Raw genomic sequence first — 26,781 nt, forward strand, 5'->3', positions numbered from 1 at the left:
AAGAAAGAAAGAAAGAAAGAAAGAAAGAAAGAAAGAAAGAAAGAAAGGAAGGAAGGAAGGAAGGAAGGAAGGAAGGAAGGAAGGAAGGGAGGAAGGAAGGAAGGAAGGAAGAAACAAAGAAAGAAACAAAGAAAGAAAAAAGAAGGAAGGAAGGAAGGAAAGAAGGAAACAAAGAAAGTAAGAGAAAGAGAAAAAATAAGGAAGGAAAGGAAGAAAGAAAGAAGGAAGGAAACAAAGAAATTAAGAGAAAGAGAGAAGGAAAGAAGGAAGGAAAGAAAGAAAGAAAAAGAAAGAAAGGAAGGAAGGAAAGAAGGAAGGAAGGAAGAAAGAGAAAGAAAGAAGGAAGGAAGGAACGAAGGAAAAAAACAAAGAAAGTAAGAGAAAGAGAAAGAAAGAAAGAAAGAAAAAGAAAAGTTTAGTCTGTCAGGAACTATCCCTAAGGAAATAGGCAGTGCAGTGGACAGAGTACTGGGCCTGGAATCATGAAGACTGAAGTTCAAATCTGGTTTCAGACACTTACTAGCTGTGTGACCCTGGGCAAGTCACTTTGCCTTTGTCTGCCTGTGTTTCCTCATCTATTAAAAGGAGATAATAACAGCACCTGTCTCCCAGGATTGGTCTGAGACTATAGTGAGATAAATGGAAAATATTTTTCAAACCTTAGAGTACTGTATAAATGACAGTTAGCAGCAGCAGAGCAGCATGATTAAGCCCTGCTGGGTTTTAGTATTGATGTCTTTCTTTTCTGCATGCTCACAAATTGTCACTTTAATAGCCCATTCTAGCATGGCGCCAGGAGCCAAAGTCAAACTCACCAGCCCTCTGACTTCCGTCTGGTTTCCCACAAAAGCTTCTTTCATTTTTTAAAAGGCCGTTGGAAGCTTTCACTATTCACCCCTCCCTCATTCACCTTCTTTTCCCAGGGCCAGGTCATACTTTTATAGCCACTGTCTATTGCAGGCTCTCTTTTCCACCTTCTGCCCAAGGCTTTGTATAATTGAAATTTATATACCATTTCTCTGTCCATTCACATGGCTCCCTTTAGACACGGCTCCTTTAGTGGAAGCTTTTCTGCTTGTGCCTTGAATGTCCTTGATGTCCATCTCAGACTGCTTGCCCCCATCCAGTTGGAGCCCAAGTAGTGCCTCTGCCCATCCATTCTCAAATGGCAGCCTTTGAAGGCTGCTCGACTAGAGCTGGGGTCCATGTCAGGCTGGGCCCAGCTTCCTTCTCTGCTCTCATGACTTCTAAGAAGGAATAGACACTTACTCGCATTTCTATTGCTGCAACAAGTTCCTCCTTGCTAGAGTTAGGGACCAAATAGAATAAATTCCCCTTGTTATTTCTTCTACCTGTTGAATAGTGAAATGGTCACTAAAGCCAGAGTGACTTTGAGCATGAAGTTCCCTCAGATGCCCAGATTATACAAGTCCTCCATCAGAAGCAATGATAATGACCACTAGCATCTGTACAGTGCGTTGAGGCCTGCAAAAGGCTTTACAAATATTATCCCATTTGATTCTCACCATCTCCCCGTGACAGCCTTAACCCCACATGAGGAAATTGAAAGTGGTTTGCCCTGTCACACAGCTCGTAAGTGTCTAAAGATTCAAACTCAGATCTTTCTAACTCCACAACCAACTCTCCATCCGTTGATTCCTGCTACTACAATTGTATCGTATCTCTGCTCTTACTTGACTCCTCAATCAAGTTTGAATTTAATGTACTCACACTTCAAGTGTTTGCTACAAAGCATCCATTCTGCCCTACCTTCAACAGAGGAGGCATCCTTCCCGGCCCAGGGAGTCCTTTTCTTTCTCTGAAGAGTCTTCACCAATTTCCCTTCTGGGTGTGGCATCGCTGAGGGATGGGTCTCACTGTTGCTCAGATAAGCTGGCTCCTTGTTGAGACAGGTCAAGCAGGTCCTTCTCTGGTCTGCTGTGTGGTTTTTTCACTGGACCCAGCTATTGTCACTGGCTCCTGGATTTTGACTGTGGGGAGGGTCTTGAGTGTCTTTGAGGAATCTTTCAGTCTCACCTGAGTGCTTCCCTTGATGTATCTCCAGGTCTCATTGGTTGCCTAGGTGCTCCCATCATGGCAAGATACTCATTCATCCAAGATAAGGAAAGAAGAAACACAGCAGAAGTGCCATGCATTCACAGACACGTGGTAGTCAAATGGGAGAGAGGGCCTGATGCCACCACCCTGCCCAGAAGCGCACAGCAATTCTTGGTTCTTCCTCACTTGAAAGCTTCCAGGAAAGAAAATAGGAGATTGTTATTGGCCTGAGACTTTTCATCACCATACCACACACACACACACCTCCAGCCCACCCCCAGTAGGCCAACAGGAAACAGACCCAGGATACCTGAGATCGCTTTAAAGTAGGAGGGATCTCTCCATCACACAACGTCAGAAGGAGGCTCAGGGCGCCTCCCCTGGGATTAGAACCAGACCTAGTTTATTGAACAAGTTGTAAGTACTGAGCCTTCATTGGCCAGCCCACAGCAACATTGTTTTCATTTCTTTCTCTATTGACATTTACTCAAATGCTCTCCACCATGTTTCCCTTCTTTTATTTCTGAATTTCTTCATATTAATGCACATATTATCTTCCCCATTAGAATATAAGCTCTGTGAGGGCAGGTATCTTTTTGGTTTTGTTTGTATTCCCAGCACCTACCACCATGCCTGGCACATAGTAAGCACTTGAAAAATGCTAATTAACTAATTCTTAGTAACAATATTACTTCCCCCTCTTTCTATGAGGAGACAGCTCAATGCAGTGTATAAAGTGATGGACTCTGAGTCAGAGAACCCAAGTTCAAATCCCATCTCCAACATTTATTGTAGTGCTGAATTCCTCTCTCTGCTACAGGCCTCTTTGCCTAGTGCCCAATTGCTCTTTGATATTGCTGACTTGTGTAGCCAGGGATGGGCTAGCATCAACTGAACAGGAACTGAATGTTAAATTTTCAATGTGAGTATTTGCACCTTAGAAACTGGCAAATGCTACTGATCAGGGCTTGATTTATTGTTTTGTTTATTGTCTAGACTTAAGAAAATATTAATACTGCAGATTAAACTTAAAAGTGTGTCATACATCCTTTTTTTTTAAAAGAGAGCCAATTGTTGAACATTTATCAGCACACCACTGTGTTTAGAAGATATATTCAGGACACAGAATGCCCAGGTTACCTTTCAGGAGTGTCTAATTTTTCCCCCATTTTGGGAGGGAGGCAATTAGGGTTAAGTGACTTGCCCAGGGTCACACAGCTAGTTAATGTCTGAGGCCATATTTGAACTCAGGTCCTCCTGATTCCAGGGCTGGTGCTGTGCTGCCTACCTGCCCCAGGAGTATCTAATTTCAATAGCATCAGTACCTTGAATCTCTCCTCCTCTCCTATTCCTTCATTTCCCTTCTCCTCCCCTCCCTTTCCTTTCCCTTCCTCTTACCCTCTATCCTTTCTTCTCCTTCTCCCTTTCCCTCCTCTCTTTTCTTTCCCCTCCCCCCTTCTCCTGTTTCTCCTCTTCTCCCTCCTATATTCATAGAATGTTAAAGCCAGAAGGGACCTAAGAGATGATCTAGTAAAATCCTGCCCATTTTACATATGAGAAGTTGGGTTCAACAGAGGTTTCAAAACCTGCTCAGGGTCACACATTAAGAAAGGACAAAGCAGAAAGGTCACTACCTCGCTGTCTCTGTTACTCTCCAGGGTGCTGAAAGAACTCAGAGCTGGGGTGGTTGACTTGGAGTCAAAGGACCAGGGTTTAAAATCCAATGTCTGTACTTGGGAAAACCTTGTGTAAATCACACTGTCTCTCTGGGCTTCAGGTTCCTCATTTGTGAAATTAGGGGGTTCTACTAGATGACCTCTGAGGTCCCTTCTAGCTGTAATCTATGATCTTACCAGCCTTTTAAGTGCTGTGCCAGGCTCTGGAGTGGTAGAAAATTAGGAAATTTTACCAAACCAGACAAAAAACATATACAAGATGCTTTTCCTAAGCTATTGACTCAGAGCAGCAGGCCTTTAGACATGCATTGAGACCATTTAAAAGTTTATAAAGCAAAATTTGGGCTTTGGAGAGGACTAAATTGATATTGGGAGGGATGGGGAACCACATTTCTCTGCTGTGTAATTTACTGGGGGAAAAAAAACAAGCCCAAAAGGAATTCTTGGAAATACTTTAAAAGGAATTTAAAAATCAAATAGGAGAGATTGAGGTAAAAATTGGGGAACAAATAAAAGCAATCCAAGAAAATTGTGAAAAGAAACTTAACCAATTGGAAAAAGAGGTCCAAAATCTTAAGGAAGAAAATAACTCCTTGAAAACTAGAATTGGACAAGAGGAATCAAATGATGTTATAAGACTCCAAAAAATAATTAAACTAGAAAAAAATAGAAGAGAATCTGAAAAATCTCATTAGAAAAACAACTGATCTGGAAAACAGATTGAGGAGAGACAGTATATATAAGAATTGCCTGACTACCTGAAAGTTATGATAAAAAAAATCTAGATACAATATTACAAGAAATTACTAAGGAAAATTGCCCTGAAGTTCTAAAACAAGAGGGTAAGTAGAAATAGAAAAAAAAATCTACCATTCACCACCTGAAAGAGATCCCAGGAGGAAAACTTACATGAATGTCGGAGCCAAGTTTCAAAACTCCCAGGTTAAGGAGAAAATATTGTAAGCAACAAGAAAAAAACAATTTAAATACTGTAGAAATACAGTCAAGATTCCCCAAGACCTAGCAGTTTCTACTCTAAAAGACTTTTTTTAGGTCTTGGAATATTATATTTCTTTTTTAAAAACTAATTTATTTTGATTTATCAACAATTTCTTCCATAAGTTTTTGAGTTTTAAATTTCCCCTCCCTCCCTCCTCACCTCCCTTCCCAAGAGGGCACGCAATCTGATACAGGCTATACATAAACATTCCTATAAACATATTTTCACATTAGTGATGTTTTAAGGAAGAATTAAAACCAATAGGAGGAACCACAAAAAAGAGGAAACAAAACAAAACAAAACAGAAGAAAAAAAATAGCAAATAGTATGCTTCGATCTACATTCAAACTCCATAGTTCTTTCTCTGGATGTGGGGAGCATTTTCCATCATGAGACCTTTGAAGATGTCTTAGATCCTCGCATTGCTGAGAAGGGCTGAGTCTATCAACATTATCATCGCACAACATGACTATTACCTGGTACAACATTCTTCTGGTTCTGCCCACTTCACTCAGCATCAGACCATACAAGTCTTTCCAGGTTTTTCTGAAGTCTGCCTGCTCATCATTTTTTATAGCACAATAATATTCCATTACATTCATATACCACAATTTGTTCAGTCATTCCCCAATTGATAGGCATCCCCCCAATTTCCAATTCTTTGTCACCACAAAAAGAGCTGCTATAAATATTTTTGTACATGTGGGTCCTTTTCCCATTTTTATGATCTTTTTGGGATACAGCCCTAGAAGTGCTATTGCTGGATCAAAGGGTATGCACATTTTTATAGCCCTTTGAGCATAGTGGAACATTATATTTCAAAGAGCAAAAGAGCTGGTATTGCATCCAAGAATAACTTAACCAGCAAAGTTGAGAATAATCCTGAATGGAAAAAAATGGACATTTTATGAAATGAAAGACTTTTAGGTATTTGTAACAAAAAGACTAGAACTCAGTGGAAAATTCAATATAAAAGATCCACAAACAATGGAAAGAAAACATTAAAGACTAATTATAAGACACTCATTAAAATCAAACTGTTTGCTTATTATATATATGAAAATGTTATCAGTATTCTTAAAACTGTCATCATTAATGAGATAGATTGAAAGAAAGGTTGGGGATGAGCTGTGTATGATGGGGTGATTTTAGAAAACAAAATTGGGTAGGAAAAGGTAAAAGGGAGCAATTACATTATAAAAACGGGGCTTAAAAAGAAGAATTAATACAGAGGAAGCAGGTGGGGGTAGAGAGTTGGTAATGTAGGAATTTTACTCTCATCTGAGTTGAAGAAGAAACAATGTGTATGTCTAGAAGTCTTCTGAACATATAAAGAGGTGAGAAAACTGATGAACCAGGTGGGGGAGGAATTTTTAGAGGGGCGTGTGGGTTAGGATTTGGGAGGGAGTGGGGGAGAGAATTGGGGGGACTTTTGGAGGGTGTGTGGATTGAGATTGGGGGATGGGGGAGAGAATGGGGGAACTCTTAGAGGGGTGAGTGAGGTAGAGGGGGTGGGAGGTTTGGGGAGAACATAAGGTACAGGGATAGAATAAAAACAGAGGCTGAGAAAGAAAACAGTGAGTAAAAATAAGATGGAGGGAAATTTGCAAACAGTAATTACAACTTTGTATGTGAATGGGATGTTTAAAACAGTTCCCTTTGTGATGGCAAAGAACTGGAAATTGCAGGTATCCTCATCAGTTGGTTAATGACTGAGCAAGTTGTGGTCTATGGCTGTGATGGAATACTACCGTGCAGCAAGAAATAGATTTCTTTCTTAAAGACCATGCCTTAAATCCAATCCACTGTAGCTGTCATTGATGGGCCAACAATAGGTTTCTGCCCAAGCACCACTTAAGGATTATTTTTTGGACCCTGATGGTTCAGAGTGAATGTAAATAGTAATCGTTTCTCTTTTGGCCAGATATAACCCTGAGCGTCTCCCAGGTTGATTTGACTTTTTTTTAATTAAAGGGGCCATCCCTTGGCTCACTTCTTAAACAGCCCTACTCACTGATTGGACGTTGTCTCAGTCAAAGTGAGAACTCCAAAAGATCTTAGCTTAAAAAGGCTAAGGTCTGCCACTGCATCCTGGGCCATGTTTAATTGTCCTGATCTATATCTGGCCACTGGACCCAGATGGCTCTGGAGGAGAAAGTGAGGCTGGTGACTTTGCACAGCCTTCCTCACTGTAATCCAATCCACCTGAAAGTCATGGCATCATCTTCCTGATGTCATGGTCCTCTTCAAGAAGGAAAGACAAACCACAATGAGCCCAATGATCTTAGAAAGGCATGGAAAGACTTGCACAAAATGATGATGAGCAAAGTGAGCAGAATGAAGAGAACATTGTATACAGTCCCAGAAATGTTGTTTTTAGAATGACTTTGAGCAACTGAGTCGTTTTAACTATTATAAATACACACATTAAAAATAAAGGGCATCTGAAGAAAGACATTATTTGTATCCAGAGAAAGAACTGATAAATAGAAGTATGTATAGGATAATTTTACACACACACACACACACACACACACACACACACACACACACACATATATATATATACCTATTTGTGTCTAATGGTAGCCATCTCTAGGGTAGGGAGGAAGAAGGAAAAAAAAGAAATTGGCATGATAACTTTGTTGCATATTTGGAGGGAATAGCAAGTTGTATATGATAGATTTGCAGTTTCATGTGCAATCATCTTTTTTATTGCACTGTTATGGAAATGTTTGTTTGTTCCATGAACTGAAAATAAAATAAATTTTTAATACCGAAAAAAAAAAGACTTCAGAGTAAGAGCACAATTTGATGCCTTTTATCTTTCTTTGTCTACCCAGTGCTTTAGTTTTGGGCCTGGCACATAGTAGGCACTCAGTAGATGCTTTTTGACTGACCAGTCAACTGCTCTGGCCCACTCCTATCTTCTGTTGCTGCCAAACTATTCAGAAAGAAAGCTTCTCAGTACATCACTAATGGAAAGGACATGAGACTAGAGTCCTGATCAGAAAAGCGCGCAGCCTTGGTACAGTTCCCCTCAGTTCCTGCGAACATAGATTCTCTGGGAATTTTTAACTGTTTGCAAAAAGTACATGTACAGAAAGCTAAGACAAGGCTCTTGGTAATGGGAATGTTTTAATGGCTTCAAAAACTTTCCAGCTGTGCCTTTGGCAGAATCCCCTCCAGCTTCACCTGAAACCCCACCAAGAACCCAAAAAGGGAACAATTTCTAATCTTACTTACCTCCCAGGATTGTGAGGCTCAAATGAAATAATCATTGTAAAGCACTTAGTGCAGTAGCTGGCACATAGTAGGTGCTATGTCAATGTGAGATTATCCTCATCATCATCATCATTATCATCTTGCTGATAATGGGCAGAGCTTATTTGGGGTATATTCCATCATTCTTAATTGTCTCTTCATTTTTCCCTTCCCACAGCCACTAGGCCATCATCTTCACTAAAGCATAGAAAATATAGTCTACTATGTTGCTCCTCTGCTCCAGAAGTTTCAAGTTCAAACTCTGCCTTCACACAGTCTCCTGACTGTCTTTTGAGTGTCATTATACATTACTCTCACTCACGCACTCCCTTCTCTATCTATGCTGATCTATGTGCTATTTCCCACATGAGATATTCCATCTCCCACCACCAAGTTCCTTCCCAAGCTTAGAACCTCTTCCCCTTCACTTCACCAAACATCTAACTCCCGACTCAATAAATACTTCCTATGAAAGGTCTTTCCTCATTCTCCCAGTGGTTAGTGTCCCACCCCCATCACTGGGTATTTATTTGTATATAAAAGAAACTGAGTGTCATCCAGACAAATGATTTATTTTAGCAGTGCTTGTGGTTACAAAATAAGCTAGGTTCAAGGCTCTCAGTAGCCAAGAACCCCAGAATTTTGGTCTTCACCCAGTTAGTAGTTCGGAGGGAATGAAAAATAAGATGAAAGGATTAAGATACCTAGTTTCTTATAGGAGGAGGGGATTGAAGACAATGAGAGTTGGCTGGAGGGAATTGGGATACAATCTGGAAACACTGAAGAGAGAAGGAAAAGGCGGTTATTTCTGACATTCTTTAAATTGGATGACTCTTGGGAAGGAGGAGTAATCTTGTGACTTCTCCAAAACTCAGGAGACTTTGATGCTTAACTTCACAAAATGGTGGATAACTGCAAAATGGAGTGACTAATGCTATTTCAATATTACAATACCCTATACTTATCTGTGAACAAGTTGCATAAACTCTTTGTGGGGAAAGCTTGTTTGATTTTCATTTTTAATCCCCAGCCTAGCACGGTACTTGGCTTGTAGTTGGTGCTTAATAAATGCTTGTTGTTTGACTCATTGTTTATGGATGTATGGAATTTCCTGGGGCAGGGAGGGGGACGTCAGTGAGAAGAGATTGGGAGGTCTGAACTCACTGATAGAGCATGTCACCTGAGAACCTCTCTCACACTTCTTTGACCCTGAATTCTTCCCATAGAGAGTTGCAAAAGCTATTTCAATTTTTTATTGCATAAAATCGAAACATGTTTGCACAAACAAAGCACATGCAGCTAAACTTAGAAGGGAAACAGTAACTAGGGGAAATCCCTACAGCCAATTTCTCTGATAAAGGTCTCATTTTCAAAATATGAGGAACTGATTTGAATGTACAAGAATAAGAGACATTCCCTAATTGGTAATGATCAAAGGATATCAACAGTCAGTTTTCAAAGAAGCAATGCAGTTATAAATAGACATCTGAAACAATCCTCCAAATCACTAATAATTAGAGAAATACAAGTTAGAGCAACCATGGAGTTCCATGTTATGTCCATCAGTTTGGCAAAGATGACAGAAAATGAAAACGACAAATGTTGAAGTGACTGTGGGAAAACAAGAACATTAATGCATTGTTGGTGAAGTTTGAGTTGGTAGATACATTCTGGGAAGCAATTTGGGACTATGCCCAAAAAGTCATTAAACTGTGTCTATCCATTGGCTGAGCGAAATCACTATTAGGCCAGTCAGTCAATAAATATTTGTTAATTGTATACTTCCAAAGAGATCAAAGAAAGAGGGGAAAGACCCATATCTACAAAGAAAAGTTATAGCAGGAGTTTTTGTAGCATTTAACAACTGGAAAATAACATGGTGTCCTACAATTGGTGAATGGTTGAAAAATTGTGGTATATAAATTAATGGAATATTATTGTGCCATAAGAAATGATGAAAATGATAGTATCAGAGAATCATTGTTAAGCTAGCAGAACAAGGATAAGAATTTATAAAATAATAGTATTGTGATGACAAACAACCTTGAAATATTTATGAGCTGTAATCAATGGACTGAGCAACTATGATCCTAGAGGATCAATGTTGCTACAAGGTACCCACCTTCTGACAGAGGAGTTATGGATATAAGATGTGAATGGGGTATTTGACAGGCCAATGTGTGAGTTTGTTTTGCCTGACTATGAATAATTGCTATAAGTATTTTGTTTTTCTTTCTTTTTCAATGGAGGGCAGGTGGGAGGGAGAGAAAGGATGTAATTATGATTTGAAAATAAAATAAGAATTTAAAAATATATATTTTATTTTTTGCTGCTCTAATTTTTCCATGGTGTGACCTTTTATATCTAAGTCATGTATCTATTTGCACCTTGTCTTGGTATGTGCTGTGAGGTACTGTTCTAGGTCTAATTTCTAACAGACTGTTTTCCAGTTTCCCCCATTTTTTTTTGTCAAATAGTGAATATTTACCCCAGTAGTTAAGGTCTTTTGGCTTATCAAACACTATGCTAGTATGTTCCTATGCTACTATATGTTATATACCCATCCTGTTCCACTGATCAACTTTTCTTTTTTCTTAACTAGTAACAAACAGTTTTGATAAAGATTGCTCGTAATGTGATTTAAGATTTAGTAGTGCCATGTTCTCTTCCTTTCCACTTGCCCCCTCCCATTATTTCATTTGAGATTCTTGATCTTTTGTTCCTCAAGATGCATTTTGTTTTATTTTTCCTGGTGTTATAAAACAATCATCAGGTAATTTGATTGGTGTAGCACTGAATGAGTAAATTAATTTAGGTAATATCATAATTTTTATTACCTTGGCATGGTCCAACCATAATTAATTAATATCCCTCTGATGTCTTGTACTTTTATTTAAATAGTTCCTTGTGTACCTTGGTATATGGACTCCTAAATATTTTATAAACTCTGTCATTATTTTGAATGAAATTTTTTTCTACATCATATTATTGGGTTTTGTTGGTGACATATCAAAAAGCTGATAATTTGTATGCACTTACTTTATATTTTATTTATTATTTATTTTATATTTCATTATTACATATTTCATTTGTATGCACTTACATGCTGCTATTTTGTGGAAGATAACATTTCAGTTAATTTTTAGTTGACTTTCTGGGCTTCTCCGGAACCTAAGATGGTTCTCTTATCTGCAAAAACATGATAATTCTATTTCCTCTTTGCCTGCCCCTCTCCTCTCAATTTATTTTTCTTGTCTTGTTGTAATAACTAGAATTTCTAGCACTGTTATCTGACAATGATGTTGACAATGCTGAGACTTTGACTTACCACTGATCTTAGAGAAAAGTCTTCTACTTTATTTCTGCTACATATAATGCCAGCTCTTGTTTCTTTAATAGATATTATTTCCCAGATAGAAGAAAAGTTCATTTATTTCTATGCTTTTTGGTGCTTTTAACAGAAATTGTTACTATGTTTTGTCAAAACCTTTTTTTTGCATCTATTGATATAATCACATTATTCTAATTATTTTGTTATTAATGTAAATTTTGTTCACAATTTTCCAAATTGAGCCAACTATGCACTTCTGGTCTAAACTCAACATGGTCATATTGCATAATCTTTTTGTGGTGTTACTATACTTAAATGTTTTTGTGTTAATATGCATTAGTGATATTGGTTTATGTTTTTCTATGTTTTGACTGACTGTCCCTGGTATAGGTATCAAGACCATATTTGAATCTTCAGAGGAATTTGGTAGAATCTCTTTTTTTCATATTTTTTAAAGAGTTTATGTCATATTAGAATTAATTGTTCTTTAAATTTTAGAACTTAGTTATAAATCTATCAGGTCTGGGCTCTTTTTTCTCTAAAGCTTCATTTATATCTTATTCAATTTCTTTTTCTGAGATTAGGTTATTTAAATGATCTAATTCTTGTTCTGTTAATATGGATGCTTTAATTTTTATAAATATGTATCCATTTCACTTAAGTTGTCTGTTTTGTTTTTGTATAGCTGGATGAAATAGTTTCTAATAATTTATTTTATTTCTTCTCCATTTGTTGTGAATTTCCTTTTTTCATTTTTGATATAGAAAATTTGTTTTCCTTCATTTTTTCATTTTTTGGTAAATTTTTCATTCATTTTAAAGTTAAATACAAATTGAGAAAAGAAAAAAAGAACATTTCCATGTACATAGCAGAGGATTCAATATAAAATGATAAATTTCCATTTCAAGAAAATCTATATAATAAATACTACACATTGTTTTCAAAGTTACCCAACTTTGCTCCCTTGTAGGTTTTCTTTTGTTTACTGCTGTGTACTTTTTACTTTATTTTTTTCCCTCACTCTCCCCTCTCCCTGCCCTAAAGACTGATAGTCTATTGATTTTTTTTTAAATTCCTAGCTTTTCTGATCAAATCAATAGGGGTTTTTTTTTCTGCCTTCATTTTTAGAAATCTCTCCTTTGGTTTCAGAATTTTTACTTGATATTTAATTTGGGTTTTAAAATTTGTTGGATCTGAGGCTGTTTTTTTTTTAGTTGTGCACACAATCCATTGATCTGTTCCTTCTTTTGTTTAGTGATTAAAGTATTTAGAGATAAAGATTTTTCCTTCTGGGTTGCTTTGGGAGCATCCCCAAAATTTTTCTATTTTGTCATTTTCTTTGAGGAAATTATCTATGAGTTCTATGGTTTGCTTTTTGATCTACCAATTATTTGGATTACATAATTTAATCTTCAATCCATTTTAATTCTTTTTTCAAAGGTTCTTTGTGGATTATAATTTTTATTGTTTTGTGGTCAATAAAGGATATATCTAGCTTTTCTGCATTTGTTCATGAAGGTTTTATGCCCAATATGTAGTCTTTTTTTTTTGTAAAGGTGCCTATGAAATATGAAATAGTCCTTCCTATTCCATTTCAGTACTTAGCAGAAATTTATCTTATCTAACTTTTGTAAAATCCTATTCTGTGCTTTAATTTCTCTCTTATTTATCTTTTTGTTTGATTTGTCTAGGTCTAAGAGGGGCACTTTGAGGTTCCTAATTATTACAGTTTTGCTGTCCATTTCTTTATTTGAGCATTTAGATACTATGCCATTTGGGGTGTGTCATGTGTAGATACATATTTATATGTGTATAAATGTAGTATATATTATGTATGTATGTAGTGTTGATCCATTGTCTATAGTGCCTTTAAGTATAACAGTTTCCATGTTTATCTCTTTTAGTCAAGTCTATTTTTACTGTTACCTTGTCTGAGATCATGATTGCTATCCCTGATTTTTTTTTAAGTCTGACTGATGCATAATAGTTTTTGCTCTGGCCCATTATTTTCATTCTGTTGAAATCTTTCTGTTTCAAGTGTGCTTCTTATAAATAACATATTATTGGACTCTGCTTTCTAATTCATTCTGTTATCCTCCCTTTTATAGGTGAATTTATTCTGCTCATGTTTACAGTTATGATCATTAATTTTCTATTTCCCACATCCTATCCTTTTATAGTCATTCTTCTCTTTGCCCTCTGCTCCTCTTTACAAAGAACATGAGGGTAGGGAGAAAGAAGTATGTTCAACACTAGTGAGCTATAATTGATGTCATCTGCTTCTGTTCCACCGCCCCTCTCCTCTTTCCTGGATTTCTCCTGGTTGGTGCACTGGAAGGCTTCCAAGTATTAAGCTCCAATGCCAACCTTTCCTGACTGGACCCCTTCCCCAATACCCACAGTTTTGTGACTACCTCTTTGTGTGGACTGAAAAATGAATTTCTTGTGGTTTCTCTTTGGATTTCTTGAACTTTCCTCAGTCTGGTGCTTTTTTCATCCCTGATGGAGCAGTTATTTTATATCCAGGCTGTTTGGCTCATGTCATCTGGATGATTGTTGAGCATTAGCCACTTTTAATTCAGTAGTTCAGAAGAGATGGTTAAATGGGAATCTACCTGACCAAGAATATTGTCCACAACATCCCTGAGAATGGTTCTCCAGTCTTTGCTCCAATGAGGGGGAATTCATTACTTCAGGAGAGAGCCCATTGGACTTCAGATAGCTTCAATTGTTTTTGTTTTTGCTTTTCAAATGTTAGGTTTGTGTCCAGGAGAGAAGGAACACAAGAGAGTCAGGGGGGTGGGTGGGGTGGAGCATGTTGAACTTGGATCCCTGCTTTGTTACTCTCAGCTTAGACAAGTGACTTACCTCTCAGTATCTCTAAGGTGGGGTGATAACACATAGGGACATTAACTCCCACCCAGGCTTGTTTTCAGTAAAGGGCTTTATAAACTTTAAGTCACAGTAGAAATAGGAGTTACCACAATCCAGGTCTTTAGGGCTCAGCCCCCAGGCCTGAGACTGGTGCTGCCTATCATTTGTTTTCTGCTGTGGGAAGGCAATGGCCCACTATTATCTTCCTTTATCAAAACAAGTCACTTTTCTCAATCATGAAGTATTGCTTTCTTACAAAATGTACTTACTGATTTTCCCAGAGAGGTAGATTTTTTTTCCCAGCAGAAGAGTTTCATTAAATTATCTTGTAAGATATTTGGAGGGGCAGCTAGGTGGCACAGTGGCACAGAGTGGCACAGAGCAGTGGCCCTGGATTCAGGAGGACCTGAGTTCAAATCCCACCTCAGACACATAACACTTACTAGCTGTGTGACCCTGGGCAAGTCACTTAACCCCATTGCCTAGCCAAAAAAAAAAAGATATTTGGACACAAGCAGCATCTTCTGGTTGAGTCATTGGCTTTAAACGGGTTAGTAGTAATTTCCATGTTAGCCACATCACCTATTTTTCCCAAAGGAGTCAGGGACCTATATGAGTTAGCCTCAACATCAGGGCCAGTCTCTGGTTAATGATGTCTTCCATGGCCCAGCTTCACCTTTGCACACCCTTTCCCTCCATCTCCAGTGCCTTGATTTCTTCCCCTTCACCTCTGCCATAACCTACTCTCTAGAAGGGCTTGGAGATCATAAGATCACAGAAGCCATCAAGTCCAATGCCTTCATTTTACAGATGAGGAAACTGAGGCCCAGAATAAGTGACATAGGATAGTGGGCTCATAGACCTCGAGCAGAAGCCACCAGATTCAACCTCATCATTGTGCAGAAGTTGGACTTCTAAGGAAGGGGAAGACTTCCTATCACTGCCTCCACTTCCTCTCTGCTCACTCACTTCTTAGTACTTTGCAGTCTGGTTTCTGACCTTATCACGCAAATGAAACTGCTTTTTTCAAAGTCACCAGTAAGACCCAGCAATACCAGGACTAGGTCTATTTCCAAAGATGATTAGAGGAAAAGAAAAGGAACCTATATGTTCTACGAATGGTTATATAAGCTCTCTTTGTGGTGGTAAAGAACTGGAAATGGCAGGGATGTCCATCAATTGGGGAATGGTTGAACGAGTCGTGGTATATGTGATGGAATGCTACTGTGCTGTGGGAAATGATGAGCTCAAAGATCTTAGAAAAACATGGAAAGACTTGCATGAAATAATGAAGAGGGAACCAAGCAGAACCAAGAGAAACAGCGTTCTTTTAAAGTCACCATCAAGCTCTTCATTGTTAAATCCAATGGCTCTTTCTCAATCCACTTTCCTCTCAGTCTCTGTTGTCTCCCTTCTCATCCCAGATATTCTTGGCTCTCTGAGGTTTTGTGACACTAGTCTTTCCCACATCTCCTCCTATCTATTTGGTTACTCCTTCTCTGTCTCCATTACTTGGCTTATCATCCATTTCATATCCTCTAACTGTGGGAGTATATACTCTCTTCTCCATACTGTCTCTGTTTCTCTCTGTCTCTCTCTCTTTCTTTCTTCATCATCATCTTATGAGTTTAATTGTCTTCTCTTTGCTAATGACTCCCAGATTTATATATCCAGCCATAATTTATCTCCTAAGCTGCAATCCCAAATCACTGTCCACTAGACATTTCTATCTGGATGCCCCATAAGCATCTCAAACTCTACAGTCTAAAATGAAATGCATTATCTTCCTCCCAAGCCCCTCCCTCTTCTAAAACTTCCTATTAATATCAAAGTAATTCCTTCCCTCCAGTTGATCAATCAACACATATCTATTAAGGACCTAGTATGTGTCAGGCACTGGGCTAGGTGCTGGAGATATAATCACAAAGAATAAAATAATCCCAACTCATTGTGAGCTGACATTCTAATGGGGAAGATATTAAGTGCATATACAAATATACACAGCACAAATGCAAAATGAATAAATACCAATAGATACAAAGCATGTGAGGAAGACCAGTTTGGTTTGATAACAGTGTGTCGCAGAAAGAGTAATGTTCAGTGAAGCCAGAGCGATAGTTTGGGGCCAGACTGTGAAGCACTTTAGAGTTAAACAAGGGAGTTTATGTTTTGTTCTTGAGGCAATCAGGAGCCACTCACCAGAGCTGATTGAGTGGCAGTCACAGGGTCAGCTGCGCCCTTGAAGAAGAGCACGTTGGTGGCTGTGAGTAGCCTGGGCTGGAGTGGGGAGAGAACTGAGGTCAGAGATCAATTAGGAGATTGTCAGAATGATCTAGAAGAGAGGAGGTGAGCCTGTGAACTAAGATAGTATTTGTAGGGTTTGGTAATTGAGGGATCACTCACTCAGACAGAACTGTTTCAGTTGAAGCTAAATAACACAGGGCTGCAGATTGAGTGAGTGTAGGAAAGTGAAGGCAGTTGTGTAGACACAAGGAGCATGGCTGGGAAAGTAAGAAGCAATTTAGGGTGATGGACTACAGGGCAGCAGGCTCTGCTAAAAGCTTTTTGAAGCCTAAGGGAAGCATGGGTGGAAAGAACACTGAATGTGGAGCCAGAGGAACCAGTCAATAATCCCTGTTTAGCCATCAGGATGATGACCTTGGAGTAATGGAAGACCTATGTTTGAGTCCCTCTTCAAACACTTGCTACCTATGTGACCCAAGGTACAATGGCCTATGAAGAGCTAGCCCAGATGAACTTTGGCTTTATGAGAACCTTCCAGAAAGAGACAGAACATTAAGGCCCTGAAATCCAACATGCTGAGTTGCCTTGGACATATGTATCCCCTACACATATGTCTCACTCTCATGGTACTTTAAGTTCCTGATTACTCTTCCTCCCTCCAGGACAATGAGTATATATGGAAAAGTATGCCCTGGTATTGGGGAAAATATTATGATTACTATATTATTTGAGTAAATTCCTTTGCTAAAGAATTAACTGAGTCTACCAGCTGATTGTTAAGAGGTAGCATACTGGTGGGGGCTTGTGAGCTAGCATTTATGAAGATAGCCACCTACAGAGTTACTTTTAGAACCCTGGGAGTAGTAACAGCCCAATGAACCAGTGGCAGTGTACATGGGATTAGTAATCCCCAAGGAGGTGTTCTAGATATATGCCCTATTCTTTCCATACCTTAAAGCCCTATATGAATGTGAATTATCATTATTATTATTATTATTATTATTATTATTATTATTATTATTATTATGGACAGCTAGGTGCTGCAGTGGATAGAGTGCCAGGCTTGGAGTCAGGAAGACCTGAGTTCAATCCAGGCACAGACAGATACTAGTTGAGTGGCCTTGGGCAAGTCACTTAACCTTCTTTGCCTCTGTTTCTTCATCTGTAAAATGAGATGAAGGATGCAATGCCAAATCACTCCAGTATCTTTGCCAAGAAAATCCCAAATGGGGTCACGACGACTTGGAATGATTGAACAACAGCTCCAAAAATGTTTTAGTGAATTTTTATTTAGTCCAATACTTCCCAATTACATTTTAATCTGGTTCAGACAGCACTGGGGAGTATGCAGGCTGAGGCTGAATGACCAAATGTTTGGCATCTCTGGTGTAGGGGATGGAGAATTGGCCTAGAAAATAGGACGACCTGGGTTCAAGTCCCATCTCTGATAGGAACTGGTTGGGTGACCCTGGGAAAGTCACTTAAGCACTCAAGGCTCTAGGCATCTGTCTAATGCTGTAAGTTGCAGAGAAGGTGCCACTTTGCATTCGTAGAGGACATTTCCTCTCCTGGGAATTCCTTGGATGAATGAAATCAGGTGAAATTTGATAATGAAATCAATCACTATCTTATCACATCCCTCTAAGATAAACATGACTTGGAGCTCCGTGGGGACCAATTAGGTCTAACTTAATTGATCAATAAGTATTTTTTAAACACCTACTATGTGCCAGGCACTGCTTGGTAATGATAAAACAAATACAAAACCTAAGCAGTGCCTGCCCTCAAGAACCTTACCTTTTATTGGGGGGAACAATGTCATCTAGTCCAAATCTCTCATTTTTACAGATAAGGAAACTGAGGTTAAGTCACTTGGCCAAGGACCCATAGTGAGTATCAGGGCAGAATTGGAACGGAGGTCCAGAATTTGAACTCTGGAGCCAGCACTCCTTCCACCAAACTGCCCTCAACAGTCAATAAACATTTATTAGGCACCTATTACACGCCAAGCATTGGGGGAAGATCCAGGGATACAAATAAGACAGTTCCTGCCCTCAAGGAGCTTACAGTTGAATGGGGAAGGACAATACTAAAAAAAGAAGCTGAAAAGTGTGCCCCCCCCCATGATGTCCCTCCCTGATTGTTCTTGGCTGCAAGGCATTCCCACGGGTTGATTGCCCCCTACTCTGGTGCCCTTTCCCCCTGATCTCCTTGAGCTTGGGGTCTTTCAGCAGCTCTCAGGGCTAGGCTAAGCTCTTCTCCAGTTCGTTTTCCAGGATGTGATGTCTTTGCTTCCCCTCCAGCTGAAGGTTTGCTGCTCCCTGGAAGGCTGGGGCAATTCCATGGGCTTAGAGAGGAGGAGTTCCAAAACCCTGGTGGATTAAAAACCCACGAAGAAAAAGTGCCCCTCAGGGGAGCTATGGGAAAGCTCGGCATGAGCACTTGGGGGGCCAGGGTCCTCCCCACAATCAGGGTCCTCACCTTCATTGGCTCAGCATGCATCCACGCATGACCAATTAACACCCACAAGCCCCTCTGATCAGTAAATACCAATTCCTTTAAAGGAGGGGCTGACTTCCTGGAAACTTTTTGCCAGTCAACAAATACTAAAGCTATAGCCACTATTGTGAGAGATGCTTGGGAGGATTTTTTGTTTTGTTTTTATTTTTTAATGTTAAAAAGTGTTCCTTGTACATAAAAAGGTTGGGAACCACCACCTTAGTCTGATCTAATTTTGCAGCTGAGGAAACTGAGGCCCAGAGAGGGGCAGTCACTTGCCCAAGTTCACACAGCAGCAAAACTCAGGGAGACAAGGGGAGCAGAATCTAGGCCAAATGACCCTCAGACATCTCTCTGTGGGTGCCTCTCCCCCAATCCCAGTCCTCAGTGACAGCTGGAATCCCCGCAGAGAGGTCATTTCATCCCACAGTTAGAGACTGAGCTTGGATTAGCAGAGGGACCAGAGGGCAGTGAGGGCCCTGCCTGAGCAGAGGCAGAGAAGAGGAGGAACACTGCCCACTGGGGGCCAGTGTGTACAAAGGCTTGGAGGTGGGAGGGCTTCCCTCTCTGACACTCAGGACCCAAGGGATCTTGGCCTAATTGCTTAACTTCTCTTTATGTCACTTTTTAAAAAATTTTAATTACCTGAGTGACTTCAGGAATATCTCTTAATTTCCCTAGCCTCAATTTCCTCATCTGTAAAATGGGATTGGATTAGATGGTCTCTGAGGTTTCCTCCAGTTCTATTTCCAGAATCTGTGATGGATTATTCATTTCCAAACTCCCCTAATGTAGAAATGTCTCTACATTTCCTGCGAGGACCCTTAGCCCCCAAGTCCGCATGAGAAATGTAGTTTGGGGATGGAGGGAAGGGAAACAAGCCAGGCAGGTCTCCTCAACCCAATTCAGTGACTGTGTTCTTGCTGGATGGGCAGCAGAGGGAGCAGAGAAGGTCCTTGAGGTGGAGGGCAACGGCTTCCATGGAGGTGCCTGGGAAAAGGGGGCTGGGGGATGCAGGGAGGAGACACTTGCCTGGCATTGTGAGTTTTGAGGGACAGCTCTGGTCCCAAGGTTGACTCAGACTAAGAACAAGAGCCCCACTCCCCAGGACCCCATCCACCCACAGGCAACCACAGTCAGCCCAGGCTTTTCTCAGCCTTCGCACTTCTGACACCGGGCACCCGTGGGAGGAAGCAGTCTGGGGCTTCTGTTGCAGGGAGAGGCTCAGGCACCAGTGAGAAGAGTCACTGACCTTGGCTCCCCTGGCCTCTTCTGCCCCAGGTGTCCAGGCCCCTCCTGCAGCCCTCCCCATGTTCCCTGCTCCCTGCCCAGCAGCCCCAGCTCCTTCATCCAGAGCTGCTTTCATAGGAGGCAGCCAAAGCTTTATGGAAATGACCCCTGGGTTTGAAGAAAAAGGATCCAACTGGGATCAAACCCTGGCTCTTCCGCTTTCTGTCTGGGGCTTAGTTTCCTCCTTTGTGGAATGGGGCTGGTCTCCTATCAGTACCTGCCTAGTCCCGAGGCTGTCATAAAGCTCAGATGAGAACCTGGATCTGAAACTGCTTTGTGAAGTGTAAGGAGACGTCCTGAGTTAGGGTGATATTCCTCAGGGCTAGGGTGGGCTGGGAACAACACGGCTCTCCTTACTTGCAATTCTGGGAGGCTGGGATTAACTCCTGCTCTCCGCCTCCTTCCTCTGCTTCCCCCAAATCCCAGCTCCTGTTATACAGTAGGGGCTTAATAAATGCATGTTGACCCTACTATGTATAAACTATAAAACTGTGCATACCCTTTGACCCAGCAATACTAGTACTTGGTCTGCATCACAAAGAGATCAAAGAAAAGGAAAAAGGACCCACATGTACAAAAATACTTCTAGCAATTATTTTTATGGTGGCCAAGAATTGGAAACTGAGGGGATGCCCATCCATTGGGGAATGACCAAACAAGTTGTGGTATATGAATGTAATGGAATACTATTATGCTATAAGAAATGATGAGCAGGAGGACCTCAGAAAAATCTGGAAAGACTTACATGAACTGATGCAAAGTGAAGTGAGCAGGGTGAGATCACTGTATACAGTAACAGCGACATTGTAATGATGATCGCCTGTGAAGGACTTAACTACTCTAATCAACACAATGGGACAATTCTACAAGACTCAGTGAAAGATGCTCCCTCCCTCCAGAGAACTGATGAACCCTCAGAACAAATTAAAGCAGACATTTTTCTTTATTTATTTCTGTTGCTTTTTTTTCTTGTAGTGTGGTTAATGTGGAAATATACTTTGCATGACCTCATGCGCATGATAGGTATCATATTTCTTGCCTTCTCAGTGTGTGGAGAGAGGGAGAGAACTTGGAACTGAAATTTTTAAAAATTGACAAAATTGCCTATTTATTGGTTGATCTGTAAAGGAAGGGGGTCAAAGGAATACCAGAGCTCTCCTAGTCAATTAAGTTCAATTCAACAATCATTTATTAAACACCTACTATGTGCTAGGCTCTGTAATAGGCACTGAGCATGTAAAGACAAAAATGAAACAGTCCTACCCTCCAGGAGTTTATGTTCTACTGGTGGAAGTAACATATACCCAGAGAAGTAAATTTATACACACACACACACACACGCACACACATGCACACACACTAACTTTGTATTTAGGGTGTAGATTAGCACCAACAATGGGGTGAAACCAGAAGGGCTTCATGTAGAAACACTTGAGCTGAGTTTTGAATGGAACTGGCAATTTGGAGGTAGAGGTGAGGATGGACAGCATTGTAGGCGTGTGCAAAGGTGCATAGGTGGGAAATTGTCTCCTTAACCTATTTAAACTCTTCAAAATCTGCCTTCTCTGTGAGAATTTCCTTGTCAGAGGACTGATCATAAAGAGAGCAGGAATTAAAAAGAGAAAAAGAAAGCATAAGAAACTAAGATTGGAGTGGGTTTGGTAAAGAAAAGAGAAGCAAAGGAGAAGTAAGCAAGGACTTCTATTATATACAACTAGTGTTGATTAGATTTTACCCCTTTTCTATCCCCTTCTTTATAAAGCAAGAGAGCCAGGAGGAAAAGAAGAAAAGGTGTAAGAGGATATGATGGAGGGAAATATGCAATTAACTCTCATAACAGTTAACTCACTCATAAAACAAAGGAGGGGAGCAGACTGGATTAGACAGCAGAGTCCAATAATATGCTGTTTATAACATATTAAAGAAACATATGTGGAATGTACAGATTCACACAAAATTAGAAAGAAGGGCTAGAACAAAATTTGTTACCCTTCAGTCAATTTTTAAATGCAGGGATAGCAATCACAATCTCAAACAAGGTAAGTGTAAAAATAGACATGGTTAAAAGAGATAACAGTCAAGGAAAAATATTATGTGTAAAAGACCCATGGATAATGAAATAATATCAATATATCATATATATTGTGTATGTGTATATCTGTATATGTGATATATATATATATAGATACATATCACACACATATATGCTTAAAAGAAAGGCATCTAACTTCTTGAAAGAAAAGTTAACCAGATTGTGTAGAGAAATAGCAGAACTATAATAGTTGGGGATTTAATGTGTCCTTTTCAGATCTAGACAAATCTAACAAAAACATAAATAAGAAACATTTTAGAGACCTAAATAGAATTTTAGAAAAGTTAGACATGGCAGCTCTCTGGTGATTAGTGTATGGAAATAGAAATAGTGTATAGAAATAGAAAAGCATATACACACTTCTCATCTGTGCATGACTTATTTACAAAAATTGACCGGGTGCTAGCAGCTAGGGCATAAAAATCTCATAAACAAATGAAGAATAACGCAAATATTAAACATATTCTTTGCTGACTACAAAGCGATAAAAATTTTAATAACCTTAAGGCATTTGAATAAAGATTTCAAAGGCAAATGAAGACTAAATAATGTAATCCTAAAGAACTGGTAAATTAAAGAAAAAAATCAGAAACAACAATCTCATCAAAGAAACTGACAATGAGACAACATACCAAAGCTTTTAGGCCATAGCTAAAACATAACTGAAGGAAAAGTTTATATCTTTAAACACATTCATTACCAAAAGAAAGAACACCTATTTATTGGGAATGCAGCAACAACAATACTAGAAAGGCAACAAATTAAAAAAAATAAAAATAGAAATTCTGAAAATCAAAAATAAAATTTTGACAAAAACTATTGAATTGAGAAATAAAACTAGAAGCTTGGGTGGGATTAATAAAATAGACAAGCTTAACTAATTTGATAATAAAGAGAGAGGAAAACCAAATTGCTAATATCAGAAATGAAAAAGGAGAACTCACAGCAAAGAGCAAATCAAGGAAATTACTGAAAATTATCTTGCCCGATTATATGCCATCAAAAATAAATGGATGAGTTTCTAAAAATTATAAAACATTCAATAATCCAATCTCAGAAAAAGAAATTGAACAAGACCTAAATGAACTCACAAAGGAAAAAAACATCCAGGAGCAGGTGGGTTTACAAGTGGATGGTATCAAGCATTCAAAGAACAAATAACTTCAATTTTACATACATTATTTGAAAAAATAAAGAAAGATGGCATTGTGGGATATATGCATGTTGCTTCTGCATATCACTTAATCAGAGTTTGGAGTCAGAGAAATAGTTTTTTTTGGTTATTACTATTTCCACTAAAAAGCCAAGTGGAAATCTTAAGGAATGCAATCTGGGGGCTAGGTGGAAGCTGAACAAAAGGGAGTTATATTAGAATAAGAGGTGGTGAATAGACTAACCAGCAGTGGGAAAACCAGCTCTGAGGTTAACATAAAAAGGAGTGTTTCCAAATAAAGTCAGGGTGGCCGAATTGTGGGGAGTTGGAGGAGTAATTAGGGGTGGAGACTCACTTGGGGAAAGGCACTTCGGATAGGCTGTAACCTCTATAGTACTCAGCGAATAGGGAAACTGGAAGGAAATTCGAATGGGGAATAGGGAATAAAAAGGTGTGCATCTGTCATCACATGTGTGTTCTCACACATGTGGGGCACCCAGCCTTCCCAGGTCATTAATAAAGCTTCTTCCTGATTCAACAATGGCTTCATGGAATTTGTGATAGTGATATAGATAACAGCATCATAGCAAACCTCTCTGAGACAAATATGGCTCTGAGTCTGTGAGCAAAGGAGATCCCAAGCTTCCATTTTGTCCTCTATAAGATGAGACGATGGACTAGATGACCAAGAAGGTCCTTTCCTGTTTGAATCTGTCATCCTATGACCTCTCTGAGCCTCAGTTTATTCATCTGTAAAATGCCAGGGTTGGGCACAATGACCTTTAAGGTCTAGGATACTATGACTAATGATGACTCTGTCCCACAAAGCAGGGCTTCCAACAGCCCGGAGGAATGAGGCCAGAGGTGTTACAAGGGCCCAGCAGGGTCCTATAGGAATAGGAGCCAGATATTGGGGGGCATGGGGTATTCAGGGAGCACCTCTGGTGGGAGGGCTGCTCATCCACCTTTGATGTCCATCTTTCACCCAACTCCCTCTGTGGCTCCAAAAAGCTGTAACATGCATAGCAGCCACACCCTGGTAAAAACCATCTTGGCAGATGGGCTAAAGCAGGTTGAGAGTAACTGAAGGCCACAAGTCTGTTGGTGAGTTAGGGGGGGTGTCCCACAAGCATGTGAAGACTTCCTGGGAGGAATGGGCAGATGAGAACAATTTATTCCAATGACCATGAAGGTGTCTGAAGTAGGCACTGTGAAGTGCTTAGGGCAGGGGTAGAGAACCTACAGCCTCAGACTGAGTCCAAGTTTTACGGAACAAATCCTTTTATGAAGGGGATTTCTTCTGGGAAGTTTGGATTCAGTCAAAAGGCTGCACTTGAGGATACAGATAAGGAAACTGAAGCCCAGAAAGAAGGATTTATATACCTAGGAAGTCTGTGAGGCAGAGCCGAAGACTTCCCAACCCCAGGTCCACTGTCCCAGCCCTGATGAGTTGGGGTCTGCTAGGAAGGAGTTTGGCCTGAGAGGGCTGTGGCTTCTCTGAAGAAAAAGAGGGAAATGAGGGGTGGGGGAGGGAAGGGAGGCAGGGCATATCAACCAGACACACAGTCAAAAAGCATTTATTAAGCACCTACTAAGTGCTGGGTGGTGCAGTAGATAGAGCACTGGGACCTGGAGTCAGGAAGGGCTGAGTTCAACTCCAGCCTCAGATACTATCTGTAAGACCCTGGGCAAGTCACTCAACCCTGTTTGCCTCAGTCTCCTCATCTGTAAAATAAGCTAAAGAAGGAAATGGCAAACCACTCCAGTATGTTTGCCGAGAAAATCCCAAATTCACAAAGAGTCAGACACCACTAAAATGACTCAACAACAAAAGTTGCCAGGCCTTGTGTTAAACCTTGGGGTCACAAAGACAAAAGGCAGAATCCCTACCCTCAAAGAGCTTACATTCTATTAGGGGAGACAAAAAGCACATGTACAAATACGACAGGTAGAGACACAGTGATCTGGACTCAACCTGTTACATTGTAGCCACAGGGAGGGAACTCCCTTTATCAACGCACAGTTCACAGTCATAAGTCTGCAATCAGAGAGTTTCCTGAGATCAGTGAAATGAAGGTGATTGGACTAGTGGAAAAAGTCCTAGATAAAAAGGTCTTGGATTCCAATTCAGGCTCCTCCATGACCTAGCTGTGTGACCTTGGGCAAATGATTTCATCTTCCTGTTCCTCAGTTTCCTCATCTGCAAAATGAAGAGGCTGAGCCACTTGACTTCTAGGGTCCCTCCTTATTCCAAACGCATGACCCCACAGCCTCTGAGGTTTCTTCCTATTCTAATGTTAGCTTTCTTAAATTGGCTCTCAATAGGTAAGCCAACATTTCATGCACTTCCTTGTTCTCTGAAAAGTCTGGAAAGAGGAACTGTCCCATACCACAGGAAGGAGTTTGCTTTGCAGACCACGAAATCAAACGCAGTCAGGATGATGGGCACAGAGCCCTTGAATGTCAGAACTAAAAAAGATCTCAGCATTATCTAATCCCACCCCCTTTTATTGGATCAAGGAGGACCTGGGGAGCACCTGCATTCCAGTGAAAGTAGGACTCAGGGACTTGGTCCAGTCCTTCCTCGGACTTCACTGTGGACAACTGCAGGCCCAACTCAAGCACTTTCTCCTCCATGAAGTCCCTACCACTTGTTAATATCCATTCACTTAGAACTCATCATAGACCAACAGCCAAGTGACTCAGTGGATGGAGTGGTGGACTTGGAGTCAGGAAGACCTGGCTTAAAATCTTGCCTCAAACACTTATTAGCTGTGTGACTCTGGGCAAGTCACTTAGCCTCTCAGCCTCAGTTTCCACATCTGTAAAATGGAGATGGTAAAGATAATCACTAGTATTTATGTAACATTTACAAAGTGCTTTACAAATATTATCTCAGTTTATCCTACCTTGGGAGACAGGTGCTATTATTATTATCCTCATTTTACACTTAAGGAAGCTGAGGCAGACAGGTAGTAAATGACTTGTCCTGGGGTCACACAATGAGTATCTGAGGCAGGTCCAGAGCTCTATCTACTGTGCCACTTAGCTGCCTCTAATAAGATAATAATGATGGTGATAATGATGATGATGATGATGGTGGTGATGATGATGATGATGGTGGTGATGATGATGATGGTGATGGTGATGATGATGATGGTGATGGTGATGGTGATGGTGATGGTGATGATGGTGATGGTGATGGTGATGATGGTGATGGTGATGATGATGATGGTGATGGTGATGGTGATGGTGATGATGGTGATGGTGAGGATGGTAATGATGGTGGTAATGGTGATG

At 40.1% G+C, this 26,781-nt stretch overlaps 1 protein-coding gene across 2 annotated transcripts in view; it reads left to right on the plus strand.

Moving 5' to 3' along the window:
- GPR55 (G protein-coupled receptor 55) overlaps positions 1 to 26,781 on the plus strand; it is a 56,851-nt gene that overhangs the window by 10,525 nt on the left and 19,545 nt on the right. Inside the window, exon 3 of one of the 2 annotated variants that reach the window (XR_003570289.1) lies at positions 2,066 to 2,639. The exons of the other annotated variant lie outside the window; for it this stretch is intronic. The gene's annotated coding sequence lies outside the window, so the exon portion shown is untranslated. Of the gene's footprint in view, positions 1 to 2,065; positions 2,640 to 26,781 lie in introns of those variants that run through there. 2 annotated transcript variants of the gene reach the window in all.

Source organism: Vombatus ursinus, unplaced genomic scaffold, assembly GCF_900497805.2.
Source record: "Vombatus ursinus unplaced genomic scaffold, bare-nosed wombat genome assembly UNPS02014808.1, whole genome shotgun sequence".
NCBI lineage: Eukaryota > Metazoa > Chordata > Mammalia > Diprotodontia > Vombatidae > Vombatus > Vombatus ursinus.